The 5,709-nt window shown below is 45.1% G+C and overlaps 1 non-coding gene across 1 annotated transcript; it reads left to right on the forward strand.

Annotated features, from left to right (window-relative positions):
- The first annotated feature begins 205 nt into the window (after positions 1 to 205).
- LOC131832820 (U6 spliceosomal RNA) lies at positions 206 to 312 on the forward strand. The gene has a single exon (XR_009354183.1). It is a non-coding gene; the product is annotated as a U6 spliceosomal RNA (small nuclear RNA).
- The last annotated feature ends 5,397 nt before the right edge of the window (positions 313 to 5,709 follow it).

Consider the following 5,709-nt stretch of genomic DNA (forward strand, 5'->3'; position numbering starts at 1 on the left):
CCCCTAAAAGGTAGAGCCTTATTATTCTTCCACTCATAGAGAGAGGTCTGAAGCACAGGGAGATGAAGGAGTGTGTCTGAAGCTAAACAGCAGAAACACGGTTTTAGCCTGGCAGAGGGACTCCAGGGTGTGTGTCCTCCCTTCTTTGTACTGACTCCCAGAGGGGAGATGGAGGCTCCCTCGTCACTCAAGAAGCCACAGCCTGGTGCTTGCTTTGGCAGCCCATATACTAAACTTGGAACGATACAGAGAAAATGAGCATGACTCCTGAGCAAGGATGACATGCAAATTCATGAGGCATCCCATATATTGTGCCGTTCCCCAGGGAGCTGCCCGCCTTTGTGGATCAAGTCAGAGGAAACGATATGAGTCAAAGCCCAACATGCGGCAGTGAATCATGCAATTGTGACATTTTGCTGAGTGTTCCTGTAAAGCAGTCTATGACATGTGAGCAAAGCTGAGTTACACCTGAAGTTTTATTTTTTATTTATTTAACATTTTTTATATTTTATTTTTTCAGTGTTCCAAGATTCATTGTTTATGCACCACACCCAGTGCTCCATGCAATATGTGCCCTCCTTAATATCCATCACCAGGCTCGCCCAACCCCCAACTCCCGTCCCCTCCAAAACCCTCACTTTGCTCCTCAGAGTCCACAGTCTCTCATGGTTTGTCTTCCCCTCCGATTTCCCCCCACTTACTTCTCTCCATCTCCCAATGACCTCTGTGTTATTCCTTATGCTCTACAAGTGAGTGAAACCATATGATAATTGACTCTCTCTGCTTGACTTATTTCACTCAGCATAATCTCCTCCAGTCCCATCCATGTTGATACAAAAGTTGGGTATTCATCCTTTCTGATAGAGGCATAATATTCCATTGTATACATGGACCATATCTTTTTTATCCATTCGTGTGTTGAAGGGCATCTTGGTTCTTTCCACAGTTTGGCAATTGTGGCCATTGCTGCTATGAACATTGGGGTACAGATGGCCCTTCTTTTCACTACATCTGTATCTTTGGGATAAATACCCAGTAGTGCAATTGCAGGGTCACATGGTAGCTCTATTTTTAATTTCTTAAGGAATCTCCACACTGTTTTCCAAAGTGGCTGCACCAACTTGCTTTCCCACCAACAGTGTAAGAGGGTTCCCCTTTCTCCACATCCTCTCCAACACTTTTTGTTTACTCTCTTGTTAATTTTGGCCATTTTTAACTGGTGTAAGGTAGTATCTCAGTGTGGTTTTGATTTGAATCTCCCTGATGGCTAATGATGATAAACCCTTTTTCATGTGTCTGTTAGCCATTTATATGTCTTCTTTGGAGACGTGTCTGAAATTTTATGTGCAAACATGTCATTTCTACCTGTCTCAGAAACGAGAAAATGTCAACTTAAAAAGAAAAGAAGAAGCCAGTAGCCTGGGAGGCAGGACAAGGCAAAGGCTCAGATCCCTGAAGGAGTAGTAACGATGTTGTGTTGGTTGACGTTCTACAGAGCAGTGGTCATGGACCAGGTTTTGCTCAATCTCTAAGGAAAATGTCTCATTTAACCCTTATTAGCTGGAGGGCAATCATCTCCATTTACAGAGCATTAGGCTGGCTGAGAGAGGTCAAGCACCTTACCCAAAGTCACACAGTTGGGTGGAGCTGGGATACAAAAACAGAAGTGTAATTCCATGAGTGGGCAGAACTGGGCAGTAGGTGGGATCACAGGCTGTTACCCATGGGCAGGCTAGATGAGGGCCAGCTGAGAGCCACAGACTAAGTGCCCTGGACATCTAGCCATCCCTGACTTTTTATTTTTTTCTGTGTCTGCCAAGAAGTACAGGACTCCAGTCTTGAGCCCTGGGCTGTGCTCCGCTCGCAGCCCCCAGAGCCGCTGGCGGCCACCATTGTTTTGCCAGACGATGAACCAGTGGCCACCCTGAGAGCTTCACAAAGCAGCACAGAAATCTCGATCCTGCCACAACGTTATTTCTTTTAAGAATAAATGCCACAGCATGGTACTATTTTAGGAAGCAGCTTTCCACACCCACCCCAGCCTGTCCCTCAATTGTTGGTGTTCGCTTCCTGCTCCACTGAAAGGCTGAAAACACATTCTCTGCCTCCACACAACCGAAGCAGGCCCTCGTCAGGCCCTGCCCTGTCACAGAGCTGCACGCTCGGGTTATTATCACTGCATAACCCATAGGCGTGATTAGTACGGACGTATTCCAGAAGCAACTGATTTAAAAATCATTCACTGGGGGCGGGGGGGTGGGGGTGTTGCTACCTGAGAGCACACGCTGCTCTTTTGCCCACAGAGCTCCCCTGCCTGCAGCAGTTCTGGGAGCTCCACCTCCCCCTGGAGAGCGGCACTGCAGGCCTGCAGGACACAGGAAAGCTTTTCTGAGAGGATCCCTGCTCCTTTATCAGCTTGTACTGAGGGAGAGCATAACTGAAGATTCTAAACTGTGGGGTGGTCTCTGAGAGGGGCCGTTTTATCCAACCATCAAGAAGAGAGTGGGCTGTGGTGAGAACTGGGTTCTTTAGAAAACAGAAGGAACCCACTGTTTCACTCACAACCAAAAAGGGGGAGGTTAGACCCAAAGCAGAGGGGAGAGTTACCTCTCTGCAGAGAAATAAAGCCACCCTCGAAGGTACTAAGGCCATGAAGGACCCTAACCTAGTGTGTATTAGAGCTAGAGAATCTGGCAGAAAATCAGTGATGTCTGCCCTGATCGAGCAGAGAACACCGGAGCTCATGTGTGATGCTGATGGTGATTAAAAGCCATGATCAGCATTATTTACCACACACTGGGCACTCATCTGATTAGTTGACACATGCATTTAATATTTGTGACAACCCTGTGAGGTTAAGTTTTATTATCAGCTCCAGTTTACAAATGTGGAAAGTAAGGCATAGAGAGGTTAAGTTTGTTATTCCAGATCACACAGCTGGAAAACGGCAGAGCTGGAATTTAAACATGGGAGGTCCAGGGAAAACTGTGGGAGCATGCCTACGGGGTATTTTTAGGGGTGAGTATTATAAAACTGTGAAGTATTATAAGGTTCTGGGTGATTACTAGCCAATTGTAGAATATGAGTGTTGGTTTTCCTTTCTTATAACAAAGCTGCCTTCAGGGCCTGTACACAGGTGGCCAGAGGCCCAAAGCAGTGCTCAGTAGAGAGAATTCCCCAGGTTCTAACTGGGAGCTGGAGCAAGAAAAATGTGTCATCTCTGACGTAAAAGTATCTAACACCAGGTTACCTACAAATACACTGAGCTGCCCTCCTTCAGGACCTGGACGAAACAACTCTCTTTTATCTTCCCAAACCAAAGGTTTCCTTCATCTCTGCAAAAGAGGCAAAAGAGCGGGAGTCACCCCCCCACACACACAACCCCAGGGCTGAAGTGGAAGAGTCCTGACTGGTGGCCTCAAAAGGATCACACTTGTGTTTGTTTCTCCTGTGACCTTGTGCCTTCTCCTTACTGGCCCCCGCCCAAATCGGGCCCAAGAACAACGTGCCCCTGGTTTGCCAGGGCCCTGCTTCAGAGACCAGCTCATTGTCTCCTGGGGCCATCAACCTGATGTATCTCCACTCTCTGAGCAACACTCTGTTCACCTTAAGAAAGAGCCCCGGAATCAGAAGCAATATTCATGATCCACTTCCAAATTTAAAAACCAGGTTACAAAGTCGTATGTAAGTTGTGATAGTATTTGGGGAGGAAAGAATAACAATGACAGTTAATGTTTGTTGAGGGCTCACTGTGTGCCAAGCACAATGCTACCTCTTCTGTTACTCTTTAGAGCAACACACTGAGGCAGGAATGGCATGAGGTGGATATAAAAACCACTCAAAGTGAAGTGACAGGGTCAGGAATGAAACCCAGGCTGATGGACCACACACCCCTGTTCACATCTCCATTTTACCTTTCAGCCTCCCGACTCACCTCGTCTCAAGAATGTTTATAAAATAAAAAGCCTTCAAACAGAGAGCGAGTTACCCCCTCAGAGCAAAGGGCAGGCTTGCTTACTGGCCATTGGAAAAGCTCTACATTCCTTAAGCTCAGGCTTCTTCTCTAGAATGCAACCCACCAGCTGTGCAGGTGTCCCCTGGCCCTGGCCCTCTCACCTCATGAGAAGCAGGGCTCAGGGAACATGCTCCGCATTGCTTGTCCTCTAGCTGCTGCAACTGCCATGAGTAATAAGCTATTCTTTGTTTCTAACCCAGGAGTCTCATGTCTTTTCCCCATGAAACTCGCAGCCTAACCCATTACATTGTAAGGAGGGTAACATTTGAGACACGTCGTAGTGTGTAATGCTTAGCCAGTGGTTCTAAACATGATATACTCCACTGTTCTCAATCGAAGGAGCACTCTCTATTTTATTCCCTCAGCCGAGGTCTCTCATCCTGTCATGATTTTTGTGTGTGTGGATAATTTTGATGAATTATGAGTGAAAAAAGAAGTGTATACCAGTCACCACACTCCTTCTGCTGAAAGTAAATTAAGGGATAATCCCATCAGCCGTTAGAAGGCAAGAATCATGGAAGCTCGAGGCGCCTTCATGAAAATGGTTAGGAATCCAAGGTACAGATCAACAGGAAATAAGGGATTGGTTAAAATTCTCTGAGATAAAAAGAGTTCTAAAACACATTGTGCTTAGGAAGCATTGGTCAAAAGTTGCAGAAAGAATTGAAGAAAATAAAATAGCCTATGTATGCCACTGAAAAATGTGTCCTCGCTACAAACGTGCCAGGAAGACCAGCTATCACTAATTTCACATAGAATTTCTACCCCTAGGAATGCATTTTCTAAATAGGATATGCCTTCATTCCATCATATGAAACAGATAGGTACTAAAGAATTTGTAAACTGGAGTCTATCTCTAATCCCAGATCTGCAGTTGGACAAGAGAGCATGTATAAATGTGGCCATATCGAGATTTTTGTCCTAAAATATTGCTGGAGAAAAAAAAGTTAATTATAAGGTTTAGGCCAAAACGTTTCACACAACTATTGCCTTAATTTTTTTCCAGCTATGGGAAGTCATGACCGTGTTACAAATAATAAGCTCTGAAAATAGAGCATTCAAGGAAAGAATTTAGTAATCAAAATGCACAGCAAGATTAATCTGACTCAAATTTTCCAGTACAAACAATCATGGTGCTACCTGGTAACCAGGCAAAGCAAATCATGTAAATGAATGTAATTAGTATGACTTTGATACAAAAGAGAAGAGTTTGCAATTCTTTTCTGGTCTCTCATTTTTAAGACCCTTTACTCTAACCTTATGCATTCTGAAGAACACAGAAGGGTACACAGCAAGACTTCCACATTACAGTACCAAGGTTTACTGGCTGGGAAAAGGGGGCCCAAATTGAGTTCCTTCCCATAACTGCTTTTTCACCTCAGCATGGAGAACTGGTGACACACTTCTGAAACAGCTGGGATGCCCTCAAGCAGTAAGAGTGTTAGGAGCTCAGTCCTGGGACTGAGTGGCAGCGAGACTCATACATACTCAGCCCAATTTTGCAAAATCGAAGAGCAGATGCCAAAACTGGGAGTGAAGGATATGTACAACAATTGTCCTTGATGTTCTTAGATAAACTCCCGGCAGAGGCAGATCCTTGAAAGATAGAAGTCCAGGGTAGACGAGGCAGAAGAATCTTAGTCTCTGGCTTGATCAGGACTAATTGGTTTCCCAGTTACCATCTACAATGTTTA

Source organism: Mustela lutreola, chromosome 5 (assembly GCF_030435805.1).
Source record: "Mustela lutreola isolate mMusLut2 chromosome 5, mMusLut2.pri, whole genome shotgun sequence".
Taxonomy (NCBI): domain Eukaryota; kingdom Metazoa; phylum Chordata; class Mammalia; order Carnivora; family Mustelidae; genus Mustela; species Mustela lutreola.